A 14,001-nucleotide genomic window follows, 5' to 3' on the forward strand; every position below is an offset into this window, starting at 1 on the left:
TGGACCATATGGTAAGGGCTCTAGCATAAGAGCCTATGTGTGTTAAAGACTTAATGGCAGACTACGGATCCCATCTGGAACTGGATTACTTGCTGAGGTACTTGGTGTACAGAACAGAGGGTGAAATTTTAGAGACAAATACCTCCACCTTGCTATTGCTGCATTTTTGGAAATTTTATTTAACTTCTCTAAATCTGTCTTCTTCCTTATATAAAAGGAATCATGATATTTAACTTCAGCATTATTTAAAATGTTTTCCTTAGAGCATTATTTTGAGGTTTGTATTAACTCATGTATATAAAAGCACTTAGCACTGTACCTGGCACATTGTAGGTGTTGAATAAATGCTAATTCCCTTCTTTTTCTTCACCTAGAGTTTCTGGAAATAGTTCTCAACATATGTTCTCTACCTTTCACCTTAAATCCCTTCATTGCTATAACATTAGATGAATGATTGATATCCTTTGTGGTAATAAAACAAAAACTGCAATCATGAGAAGTTAAAGCAGGGGAAGGAAGATGGATACTTATGATATGGAAAGGAAGAGCAGGGGAATATTTCTACTGCAACTTTAGCCTTATAAGAAAGTAGGAAGCTTGGCCAGGCGTGGTGGCTCATGCCTGTAATCACAGCACTTTGGGAGGCCAAGGCGGGTAGATCACGAGGTCAGGAGATTGAGATCATCTTGGCTAACACAGTAAAACCCTGTCTCTACTAAAAATACAAAAAATTAGCTGGGCCTGGTGGCAGGGGCCTGTAGTCCCAGCTACTCAGGAGGCTGAGGCAGGAGAATGGCGGGAACCTGGGAGGCAGAGTTGGCAGTGAGCCGAGACCATGCCACTCAACTCCAGCCTGGGTGACAGAGCGAGACTCTGGAAAGAAAAAGAAAGAAAAGAAAGGAAGGAAGGAAGGAAGGACATAGGAAGCTGTTGCATTAATGTGCAATCTTAGGGGTAACTGCTCTGAAGCTCTGAGCAGGAATGGAACATGTTCTCTTGAAATCTGGTGGAGAACAGGGGCTCTGCTCAGTTGGTATTGACTGGCAGGTTGAGTTTGGATCTTCAGAAAAGCACATCTAAGGGACCAAGGGCTGGAGCAGACAGAACTTGTCAGATTTCAAGTGATTTTTAAGAAAGAAAAAGTTTTCTGAATGTGCTTCAGCTTTCAAAATCTCAGGGAAGCAGCGCCTTAGGGTCATAGAGTCACTAAATTTTAGCTAAAGCTAAAACACATCCTTACATACAGGGCTAACATGCCGAACAGTAAAGTGGAGCTGTTCTGGTTGAAGCAGAGCTGAGGGACTCACAGTCTGGCTGCTCGTCTCAACCCACAAAACTGAATTCAAAGAAACCTTTGGATCACTCTAGAATTCCAAGGAACAGAGATCTAAAGTCATCATAAGGAAACCAAGACCCAGAATTTTTAAAAAAATAACTTGACCAACATTAAACCGAGACAGATTACAGATAGGAAGTGGATTTCCTGACTCTTACCCCAGGGCTTACCTCATCTCACACTTCAGTTTCTGGTCTTCCCACTTTCAGCTGGTATTTTAGCTAGTCCTTTGTCTACAAATGCATTTCATTATTATGTACGGTTTTGTCATGTAGTACCCCTTGGAAGAAAAATTCTGTCTACACCATGCAGTGGTGGAAGAACATACATTGAATACACATTATACATACTTTGAATATACACTACTGGAGTTTGATCTTGTTTTATGAGCCCAATTAATTGCTCATGAAATTTGGAATCTTTCCTGGAGCCTAATTTTATGTGACAAAAATCATCTAGACAAACTGTGTTCTATTTGGAACAGTATCTCATAAGAAGGAAAAATAAAACTCTTTGTTTCTTGAGCTCCTTCACCGTTGGAAACCAAATCACTTTCTAATCCTAAACAATCGGGTTAACCTGGATTTATAACCCCATTCTCACTAAGAAAGGGAGCTGAAGTCAGAGCTGAGGAGGTGGCTTTGGAATAAGGGTTCTTATAAGGGTTGAGGAAAGAAACCGACATTTATTAAATGTGTTCTAATTGTCAGACACTGTGATTAGCATTTTACAAGGTTTTTACCTCCATATAATCTCCTAAACTTCTTTTAAAAAGTTCATCAACATAATGGCTTTTAAAAGTCATTGGCTTCCATCACAATATACATAGTCACCAGACAGCTTCAGAGAGAATTGTGATGTGTTGTGCTGGCCTCACCCATAGCTAATGATCCATCAAGACTCACATGCGCATAGGGCCGGAGCAGGAGACCCTAAGTCCCTGACTCCCGCACTCCCCTGGCGCGCCACATTTCAGCACGACGGACAGCGCAGCACTGGGGCTCGACGGGGGAGGCGGGGACCAATACCACGCTGTTTCAGCCCGGCTTTTTCAAATCTCTCGGGTCTCCGCCCTCATTTCCGTGCATTTTCGAAACGACTCTCACAGCAACCGAAGCCGGAAAAAAGCATTCACAGAAAACGGGGAAACTCCAGGGTTCGCTTACCGTCTGACAAGTCAATCAGCCCGAGGTAGTGCAAAAGTTTCAGGGAGGAGCACACGACCACCACTATTCCCAGTGTCTGGAGTCCTTCGGACTCGCCCTCTGCCCACATCCTCACAGCACCCTGGCGCACCGGCAAGCGCTAGGCGGTCATTCAAAGCCGGAAAACCAGGCTTCCAAGCCTCCCTTCCCGCTGTTCTCCTAAAGTGCTCGGTTTCTTTTCCACCAGTCTCCCTTCCTCTTTCTCCCTCCCTCCCTTCCTTCCACTCCTCCTCCTCCCTCCACCTCTCTCCTCCTCCTAGCTGGTAATCTCTATGTTTCATAGTAATATTTGCTTTTATTTCCTCTTTTCCCAAGGCAATTTCTCCAACGGTTTAACCAGTCCCTAATCTGCTAGCTGACTGTAACCATCACGGCAACGTCTCACGGCATATTCTCTTGGCAGCTCAGAGAAAACGTGTGTCAGTGTAGACCATTTCAAAGACATACAGAAAGAGCCCCACTGCTTTAGATCACAGATAGATGGAGAGATGAAAGATACTTTTTCAAAGGGACAACAATTTGCCAGTGAAAAACCTGACAAGCTGATCTGGAACATATGTGGTCCCTGCTTTGACACAGTGAACTGTCCCTGGAAACTGTACCACCAGGAAAGCTATGGTAAACTGGAGTGCGTCTACAATTATATTTGTCTTTGGGGAGGTTTTATATTAGTATCAGAAATTATTAGATGGGTAGTCAGGCTGGCTAAGTCATCACTGGGCAGCACTGAGTGAGCAAATGTTCTGGAAATGAAAGAAAGAATGAGGAAGAAAAAGAGTGGTGCTGTCGGCATGCCCTAAACTTTTGGGCTCTATGGGGGAACTTTCCCTTCTTCCTACACTGGATTGTCAGCAGTGAGCCTTGGGGGAAAGGCGCTTGACGTGGGGAAAAGGGAAGATTGCACTCTCAGAGTCACAGAGACCCGTCCTTGGGCAAGTTCCTGGATCTCCGTGAGGCCCAGTTTCCTCTTCTTAAATAAACTTACCACAAATAAGAGAACTTGTGTAAAGTGTGGAAACAAAGTAGGCACTTCACAAATGCTGGTGTCAGATTTTGAGAATACATTATATTGGCAACACTGTGGAGCAAAGACACTCTTTTGAATCATTGGCAGGAAGGTAAATTCATAAATCAATTGTATATATCCGTTTATTCAGAAATTCCACTTGTAAGGATACCTACATATGTGCACAAATATATATGTACACAGATATTCATTGCATCATTCGTTTATAACAGTAAAAGACTGAAAGAACTTACATGCTCATCAGTGAGAAAACTGGTTCCATAAATTATAGTGCATATATAAAAGGAGTACCATATAAGCCATTAAAAATAATATGGCACATCCATGTATCTTTCCCTGGAAAGATACTAAAAATATACTATTAAATGAAAAAAAAAAAAACACCTAAGTTGTTTAGTAGCACTATTACCAATGTTAATGTTACCATTTTAATATTGGAAAGGAACACACACACACACACACACGCACACACACACACACTGTCGTATCCATAAAATATTTCCAAAAGAATACACTAATAATTGAGCATTTTAGTTGCCTCTGGAGAGAACTGAGGAACTGCGTTCAGAGGGTGACTGTTGCTGAAATTTTCTCCTATGCATGTGCGTAATGGATTCAAAACAACAATAACTAAATGTGAATGCTGGCCTCTCCTCCCCTTCCTTCTTTGGGAAAAGGGAGACATAGTCTACATATTGGATTGAGACTCGGGAAAATCTTGTCTTCCCTGCTCTGTGTCTCTCAGCTCTGTTCTTTGTGTCAATCTTCATTCTCATTGATGTGTAGGCAGTGATGCCCTGGGGTCAGCCTGCTGCAGCTTGTGAAAGCTAATTGTTAAATTTTCAGGAAATCAGCAAGGCAGTTGTTAAATCTTTGTTAGCTTGAAATCAGCCATGGTAGGGTGTTGCCACCACGGAAATTAGCAAATGCTACAAATCAGTGTTTCTTCACCCTCCCCACTGTCTCTGAATTATCAGGATGCCACGCTACCATTCCAGATCCCATCTGCCCCGAAGAAAACCTGAGAAATTCACCTGCCCAGAGGTTTTCCTGACTTACTTTGTTTCCTCTCCTCTGGACCCCTAGCAAGTGTAATAATTTTTGGCATTCACATATCCAGATATGCGGAACTAAATTAGAAGCAGGAAGATTTCTATGTTTCTGATAAGTCAATACTTTGTTCTCTTGGCTTCTCTTAGCTGTATCTCTTCTAGGTTTCTACTTACTCCTTCCCCTCTCCCTACTGCTTCCTTTACAACAACTCTCTGCCTTATAAAACTCATGCTGTTCTTGATCTTCCCTCCTGTGTATTCTCCCTTTTTGCAAGCTCATGCATAAGCTAGGCAGAAGCTCTCCTCTCAGCCATTTTCCTGGGCTCTCGTCCCAAATTTTCATCTATTGCCCTTTTGTACTGCATACAAAACATTGCCAGTGAGGTCCCATCAACAGGTAATACTGAGCATCTGTTAGCTATAAGGTCAGGTGCCAGGAATTAGACTTAATGCCTTACTGCTTTCTGGTATTTCTGGGAAAGAATGATACAAGAAGGAGGAATAGTGGTTCCCATTTTCTGCTTTGCTGTTACTGTGTAAAGACTTAAATTCTTCCAAGAATTCTGACTTCACAGACAATTCCCCTTCTGATTGTCTCCCAGTCTTGAACTTTAGGAGCACCTGTGTCTCAGGTGAGCCACCTCGGTGGCAACCAGAAAGACTTACCTACTATTTCCTAGAATTGGTGAGGTGCCACTTCTTATTCCCAATAATGTCAGAAGGAAATCCAGGTCTCATAGTAGTGGGTGTCTGAGTAACAACCCAAAGTCTACCTGCCTCCAAAGTCTGTGCTGTCCTCATATGTCCCAAGCTGAGTCTGTGATTTGGCATTTGTGAAAGATACATGAATTGTTTATTAGAAAACCTACCTTCTCAGAGCTTGCAGTGAGCCAAGATCCCGCCACTGCACTCCAGCCTGGGTGACAGAGCGAGACTCCATGTCAAAAAAAAAAAAAAAAAAAAAAAAGAAAGAAAGAAAGAAAAGAAAACCTGCATTCTTCTCACATCCTAATTCCATCAGAGCCACAAGGTTTGCACAAATCTCTCTACATGTAACCAGCTTTGAAATCTTTATTGACGTTCCATCCTTCATTTGATGGGAAATGTTTGCCCTAATTGGAGCACTCATGGAATCTACTTCACAAATTGCTTTTTACTATTTCCATATAGAGTGTAAGGTGAATATGTTTGTATTGGAGATGTGAGCCTGCATAGATTTTGATATTTCTCTTACTAAATTTGTCCCAAATTACTATTTTTTTTTTTTTTGGCCAAGAATCTTCACATTGTTGGTCCTCTTCAATTCCTTATCAATACTGACAGGCATTTTTTTCCCCCTCAGGTCCATTTGCCTTAAAGAAACAAAGGTTTGATGATTTGTGAAAAGGTTTCTCTGGGTGAGGATGACGTGTGTTGGGGGTGTGGGGCGTGGGATCGGGGAGGATTAGCTGACCTCATGGACCAGATACCTGACGTTTGGTATGATCCAGACATCATAAAAGACTGGATTCCAATTTAGGTCCTTGCATCTTGGCAAATGAATACTGGCCGTGGTCTGCAAGGTCTCCCGGGGTCTTGGAAACCAAGATGGTCACACTCACAAATGCCAAGTTTTTGACAAACAATTTTAGCTCTGGGTTTGAATTTTAGCTCTACCACTTACTAGATGTGTGACCACTATAAGTCACTCAAGCTTTTGGAGCCAGTTTCCTTACCTGGGGATAATATTGATATCCATAGCACAGAGTTGTTACAATAACAAAATGAGATGATGCCATAAACTGCTCAGCACAGTCCCTGATACCCAGTGAATGGCAGTGTGGCACAGACGTCCAGAGCACACTCTCTGGGTCAGAAGCCTATATTGACTGTTAACTCTGCCTCCTACTTAGCTCTGTGACTATGGTGAGTTACTTAACTTCCCTGGGCTTAAGTTTTCTCACCTCTAAAACAGAGATATTCACAGTGTGTACTTCATAGAGTTGTGAGATTAAGATGAATTAGTAATTATGTGTAGAAAGAATAATGATATTAGTATAATTATTACTATTATTATTAACCATAAGCTCGAGGCAATAATGATCAGCTGGGCCCTACGGACAAGTCACATTATTGAGTAGGTACAGTCTGGAGATCTGGATCTGGGGAGAGGAAGGAGTATTATTTCAGGTAGGGGAATCAGACTTCCTCTGGAAATTGCTGGGTGCATGAACTTCAATTCTCCAGCCACAAATCTTTCTTCCAGGTAAATGTTTTCAGCTGAGTATGATTTGCTTTTGCTTAAACTTCACTTGAGTATCAGCCTCTAGCAGTCACAAAATCAAATGCAATTTTAGCTAGCTACTTCTGCTGCTCTCAGCTTGCTTGTTGCTGTGTAACCTGAAGTAAATGGAGAGGCCCCGTGGTGCAATGTCCCACAAGATCGGAGCAGTTCACTTAGTTATCTGAAAACACATGTGCAGTACGACATCCATGTGCCCTTGACTCAACAGGGCTTGCTGCGGCCACGGGGGCTTTCTGACTGGTTCTCCTCATAAGGTACTGTCTAAACCTCATTTGGACAAACTAATTTGATAGGGGCCTCATTTTCCAGAATGTTCTGCTGCAGTTGGTATTAAAATAATGCCAATAATTGCACTTGAATTTTTCTTTTCTTTAAAAGGTGCAAAAGAGATGAAAGAACTCCTCAGAGCACCATCTCAGAGCTCCTGATTCTATCAGAAAGCAATTATTTAACCGCAAGATGGTTATGGTTCAGAGAGAAAATCATTACCATTCCCATCACTGACCAAAATGGGAAAATGATTCGTGTGTTCTTTATCTTAGCCTTTATCTTGGTGCCCTTTTGTAGGCACAGGATGGGTTTGTTTAAATTATATAAAGATAACAATTGCACAATAATAATGATATCTCTCTTCCTCCCTCCCTCCCACCTGTAATCTTTTCCTTTCCTTTCCTTTCCTTTCCTTTCCTTTCCTTTCCTTTCCTTTCCTTTCCTTTCCTTTCCTTTCCTTTCCTTTCCTTTCCTTTCCTCCCTTCCTTCCCTCCCTTCCTCCCCCTTCTCTCCCTCCCCCCGCCTCCCTGGCTCCCTCCCTCCCTTCTTCCTCCCTTCCTTCTTTCCTCTTCCTCCCTCCTTTCCTCTCTCTTTTCTTAGATATTCACAGTCCACCCAAACTCTTGCGCCTGTTGGACACTGCAGATAGATAAAAAGTCTTACCTATTAGGAAGTTCACAAAGTCTGAAATGTCCTTTAGGATTTTCAATTTGCAAAGTTTTGTTTAATCTTTTACATCTGTTTGCATGTTGCAGTTTCTCAATAAATATTTGTTGAAAAAATACTATGCCACTCTCCATAATCAACTTTTGAATTAGGATACAGCATTATTCCTGTTTTACAGGTAAGAAAATGGGGGCAAAGAGAGGGAAGCTAAATGTCATCAGGATTTTCCATGGAGCGGGTACTGTGCTGGGCTCTGCACAGTTTTCTCCTTTATCTTAATTATTATAACCACTAATGATATTTTTAGTGGTGTCAACTTACAGAGCAATTTTATTTTATTTTAGAGACGGGGTGTTGCTCTGTTGCCAGGCTGGAGTGCAGTGGTGCGATCTCAGCTCACTGCAACCTCCGCCTCCCAAGTTCAAGTGATTGCCCTGTCTCAGCCTCCTGAGTAGCTGGGACTACAGGTGCGCGTCACCATGCCCAGCTAATATTTTTATATTTTTTAGTAGAGACGGGGTTTCACCATGTTGGCCTGGATGGTCTCGAACTCCTGACCTCATGACCCACCCGCCTTGGCCTCCCAAAGTGCCAGGATTACAGGCGTGAACCACTGCACCCGGCCATATATATACATATATATTGAGACAGGGTCTCACTCTGTTGCCCAGGCTGGAGTTCAATGGTGTAATCATGGTTCACTGCAGCCTCAGCACCCTGGGCTCAAGTGATGCCCCCACCTCAGCCCCCCAAGTATAGGCACAGGCAGCAAGTCCAGCTAATTAAAAAATTCTAGACATAGAGGTCTCACTATATTGCCCAGGCTGGTCTAGAACTCCTGGGCTCAAGCGATCCTCCTGCCTCAGCTCCCAAAGTGTTGGGATTACAGGTGGAAGCCACTGTACCCAGCCCAGAGCAATTTTAGACAGATGCTGGAAGGTTAAAAAAAAAAACAACAACCCTCAGCGCATCTAGCTCTCAGGCCTTCTTTCAGAATCTATCATTGGGAAGAGGTGTCATGCTTTAAGCAGCACCTTGTGGAATCCAGCAGGGCTGGCTCTCTATCCCCAGGGTCTCTGTCCCTCAGGAGTTAATTCTCAAAGTCAGGTCTGCTTATTTGATTTTATTGTCAGCTCCGTGGAGACTGGGGAGGAAGGAGGAAAGACAACTGGAGAGAAGCTTCCTGGTTTTCCCCTGGCATTTTAGAAACCCTCGGAACAATCACTCCAAGCGTTCTGGGAGATGAATTTTGGGAGGATCTCGAACCCTGCTTCCAGGATTCCGTGACCTTTGGGATAAATTTCAGAACCTACTCTCCCAAAATTTCAGCCTGCAGGGTCCATTCTTCATTCTCCATCTCATCAACATCCCATACTAGGGTTCCAAGCTGACAGGTGGAGATGTAGGTCTCTGCTTAAAACAGGCTGGAGAACAGGGGTCGATGCCTCCCAGCAGGGAGGAATAATGAGAACATTCATTAATGACTGCACCATGTTCCTGTGGATTGTCAGCACCAGTCATTTTTTACTTTGAACAAAATGTAACTGTTGTCAATGGAAAGCCATTTGCAAATAAAACCAGTGAGTAATGATATTTAGATATCCATTAACATGTTTCAATTTTTACCTTCTTTGTCTAGAAGGGATCAGAATTTCAACAGAAATTCCAATTCAATACACACATTTATAATCAAACCTGTGGATGTAACTTAACTATTAAATAGTTCCCTCCCTCCCTCCCTTCCTTCCTTCCTTCCTTCCTTCCTTCCTTCCTTCCTTCCTTCCTTCCTTCCTTCCCTCATTCCCTTCCTTCCTTCCTTCCCTCCTTCCTTCTTTCCTTCCTTCCTTCCTTCCCTCCTTCCTTATTTTCTTCCTTCCTTCCTTCCTTTTCTTCCTTCCTTCCTTCTTTCCTTCCCTCCTTCCTTCCTTCTTTCCTTCCTTCCTTCCTTCCTTCCTTCCTTCCTTCCTTCCTTCCTTCCTTCCTTCCTTCCTTCCTTCCTCATTGCTTTCTTCTTGGGAATAAATTGCCAGGTATGCTGCTAAATCCCGTATAATGCCCAGAACATCCCCCATCACAATGAAATATCTGTCCCAAGATGTCAGTAGTGCAGAGGTGGAGACAACCTGCTTTAGCGTTTATCCCAGGAATAGAACTGCTGTGTCACAGGATCTATGCACCTTTTACTAAGGATTGCCAAATTGTTTCCCAAAGTTGTTTTACTAATTTACCCCCAACCTAGCAGTATGTGTAAGAGCTCTCACTCACCACCCCCACATCGCCATTTTACAGATTAAAAACCTGAGGCTTTGAAGAGGGTGGAGTAACTTGGACAAGGGTATAGAGTGACAAGGACATTAACAAAGCTTTGAGAGTGACATAGATGTAATATCTCCCTGCAAGGACACAGCCAAGGAAGATAAATTCAGTCCTTCCATATAAGAGATATTTACAAAGTCTTAATTACATACCAGGAACTATACTTTACACATATCTTCTCATATCTTCCCCCAACTGTACAAGATAGTATCAGAGCCCACTTAATAGCATGGGCTTTGAAGCCAGCCAGAACAGACGTTAGGTCCCAGAGTGGTAATTCACTAGCCCTGTGCCTCAGGAAACTTACTTGAGCTTGCTAAGTTTCAAGTTTCCTCATCTGTGAAACAGGAACCATGGTAGACCTAAGTCACTGTATCGTTGTGATAGAGATAACGCGATAGGCCATCCATAAATATTAGCTGTCATGGTCATCAGCATCACCACTCTCACTTAAGAGATCGGGAATAGAGCCTCAGAGTTTAAATTGCAAAAGGTCACAGCTAGTAAGTGGTAGAACTAGAATTTGAACTCGGGTCTGTCTGACTCCAAAGTTCATCTCACTTTAACTGTGTCAAGTTGTGTACCCAAGAGGGGAGGACTCCCAGCCCCATCCCACCAGTTTAGACTAAGCGGGGTTGGGTGGGGACAGCATGTATGAATTACTAAAACTGGGAATTCATCAAACACTTTTAAATAACACATTTTCATGGTATCATGAATATTTAGTAACTCAACTAAGTAAAACAAATGTTGTCAAGATATCAGTTGCCTGGGGACCTGCTATAACAGATAGTCTGGGATGATCTGTAATTAGAATGTGGACTGCATGAAAATGGCGATTCTACAGATTCTGAAAACAACCTCTTCTCTTACAAATTATAAATATCCCCTTTGCCATATTATTACTATCCATCTGCTTCACCCTTGAAGACAAACCAACTAAAACCTATTGCCTAGGCAAAGATCACAGATTTTGAATTAGTGGTGTCAGAATGAACAATGCTTGCCTTCCTACACCCTGTTTGCAATCAAATCCTCCAATTTCTCCTCTATTTTCTGCCCCCCTCCCTCCTGGGAAGACATTTGTCTTCAGAGGCTGGCAATGAGGCATTTGCCATTAGACACACTATGACATATTTTAAATATGCTCCAAGAAGCCGAGGCTAAATTACACTGGTGAGTTATTAAAAACAGCTCTCAGTGCTATTATTATTTATTGCATTTGCAACTCTCAGCAGCAGCTGATTACACTGCTTAATCTTGTATTTTTTTAAAATTCCCCACCCTGAAATTAATTCTCCCCACAATGAATAAGCAAGGTCAGCCACACTGAGCATCCTTTGGAAGCATTTGGATTCTGGGAAGGAATTTGATGGACAGCCCTGGAGCAGAACCTCGGTTTCTCCAGGGGAGGAAGTCCTTCACTTGAAATATGGACACCTCTTTTCTGAACCCCTTAGAGAGGGAGTTCTCCAAATCACAGGTCTCACCACGCTAGTCCCTTCCATGCTGTCTCTGCAGCTGCCATATGTTGCTGTCATTGAAAGACCTCTGTGATCTGGCCCCTGCCTCCCTCCCCAGCCTCATCTCTCATAGCCCCATGTCCTCATCCAGGACTCAGTCCTCGAAGTGACTTGTATTTTGTTTCCAGTGCCAGGCTCTGCCCTCTGAGCCTTTGCATATGCTGGTCCTCTCACCTGAAGTCCTGCCTCCACCCTTATTTTCTTGGCCAATACCTTTTCCTTCCAGAAGCAGCTTAGGGAATATCTCCTTAGTGAAGCTTCCAGTGAGGAATAGAAGGATTTCTTCACCACATCCATAAAACTGCACTCCTCCATCTATTGTAGCACTCAGCACACTGTATTGTCACTGTGTATTTGTGTCTCTTTTTTGTTATATTGTGAACTGCTTGAGAGCAACTGTAGTTTACTGTCTAAGCTTTACTGTCGAAGCTCCCAGCATAGGCCCAGCACAAAGAAAGTGCTTTGAGAATTAAGAGATCAAAAATAGAAGTAGTGTAGTAGTGCAGGAAGAGCCAAAGCTCTTGAATGAGGCATTTGTTCATTCACTCATTCATTTATTCAGCAAACATTTATTAAGCATCTATTATGAGCCAGGCTCTGTGCTAAGCACTAGGGACACAATGATTAAAAATAAATGGATCTTGTAATGGGGGAGACAGACATAACTCAAATAATAGCATAAGTGTATCATATAAGCCGTGATTAGTGCCATAAAGGAAAAATACTCAGGGCCATGACAGCATAAAGATAAGGCCCAACCCAGGCTGGAGTTTGTATGGCGAGTTTCATCAGGGCTGCCCTCCTTGAGGAAGTGATGCTTTAGCTAAGAGCTGAAGAGGAATAGCCATTAACTAGGTGGTAGGTGGGGCAAGAACATTTAAAGCAAAAGAGACAGCAAGTGTAAAGGTTCTGAGGGCTGTGGGGGCCTAAGTGCTGAAGAGGTGTGTAGGAATGAACCAAAGGTCAGTACAAGGACTGGGGAACAGGCGAGGGTGGAGGTGGTGTGTGACAGATCAGGTTGGGAGACACCCAGGGGCCAGGCCATGAAGAATATTGTAGACTGTGTTAAGGATTTGTCTAGCCTGGCCACAGTGGGTTTTAAGCAAAGGAACAACATTTTGAGTGTGTATGTGTGTGTGTTTTAAACCATCTGCAATGGAGAGAACAGAATGGGGGAAAAGGTACACAGAGATTGTGGGGTATGAACTTCCAGACTGCCTCAGAAGACACAGTGTCAAGGCGGTGTTAATGCCTAAAGGACCACAGGGAGGTGGGGAGACCTCCAGAGGTCCTCAGGGAGATACCTGGACCATGTGTCAGGTTCACAGGCCTGCTCCAGATGTCCCCTTCTTTTTTGAATTTTTTTAAATTTTTTGGGACAGAGTCTCACTCTGTCGCCCGGGCTGGAGTGCAATGGCGTGATCTCAGCTCACTGCAACCTCTACCTCCCAGGCTCAAGCGATTCTCCTGCCTTAGCTTCCCTAGTATCTGGGATTATAGGTGTGCTGCATTTTTGTATTTTAGTAGAGAAGGGGTTTCACCATGTTGCCCAGGGTGGTCTCGAACTCCTGAGCTTAGGCGATCCACCACTTTGGCCTCCCAAAGTGCTGGGATTACAGGCATAAGCCACCATGCCTGGCCCAGGATGTTCTCTCCCAAAGCAGAAGCTCCTGCTGGGGGAGGCTCAGCCTTACCTGGGTTAACCAAACTGGTGCAGGGAGAAGGGGCTCTGCTTTAGAGCAGAGCTCCCAGGGAAACTGAGCTCAGGCCAATTCTATAATTTACAGTTTATGCCTCTAGGGGAGTGAGGTCAGAGAACTGAACCCTTACCTGTAAGTTCTTGCCCTAACTTCTAAGTCCTTGGAAGGGTTAGATCAGCCCATCCTAGGCTTAATTTGCTACCTTAGGAAGAATCAGACCATGGGAGGTCATCTACTTCATCGTTCAATTTCATCCAACAATTCATTCATCCATCTCTCCCTTCGTCCATCTGCCCATCCATCCATCTATTCATCCATCCATCCATGCATTCATCCAACAAATATTCACTGAGAAATTAGAGGATGGTCTAGAACCTGGCCTTTTGATCCTCAATATAGTATGTGTTCTGTGCTGGTCCACATCTGCCCAATTTGACTTAGTGTTTGTCGGCTATAGGTAAGGGATGAAGTCTGGCCCAGACTCTGTCAAAAAATTTTGTTCTTTCAGTTCTCTGGTTGCTGAATTGGAGCCCCAGGCAAACCCTGCATTCTTCTCTCCTGATTTAATTGGTCCATTATTTTAAACTTTTGTAGATAAGGGAATAAAAAAGTCAGTGGAATA

The 14,001-nt window shown here is 43.3% G+C and overlaps 1 protein-coding gene and 1 long non-coding RNA gene across 6 annotated transcripts in view; one reads left to right on the top strand and one right to left on the bottom strand.

Annotated features, from left to right (window-relative positions):
• The window catches only part of LOC105480851 (uncharacterized), a 92,235-nt gene that overhangs the window by 61,539 nt on the left and 16,695 nt on the right, over nt 1–14,001 (top strand). The window contains exons 5-6 of one of the 2 annotated variants that reach the window (XR_011624458.1): nt 8,019–8,078; nt 8,974–9,106. The exons of the other annotated variant lie outside the window; for it this stretch is intronic. This is a non-coding gene — a long non-coding RNA (uncharacterized lncRNA). Of the gene's footprint in view, nt 1–8,018; nt 8,079–8,973; nt 9,107–14,001 lie in introns of those variants that run through there. 2 annotated transcript variants of the gene reach the window in all.
• Nucleotides 1–14,001, bottom strand: part of LOC105480853 (potassium voltage-gated channel interacting protein 1) — a 380,729-nt gene that overhangs the window by 49,822 nt on the left and 316,906 nt on the right. The gene's annotated exons all lie outside the window — the stretch shown is intronic.

Source organism: Macaca nemestrina, chromosome 6 (genome assembly GCF_043159975.1).
Source record: "Macaca nemestrina isolate mMacNem1 chromosome 6, mMacNem.hap1, whole genome shotgun sequence".
Lineage (NCBI taxonomy): Eukaryota > Metazoa > Chordata > Mammalia > Primates > Cercopithecidae > Macaca > Macaca nemestrina.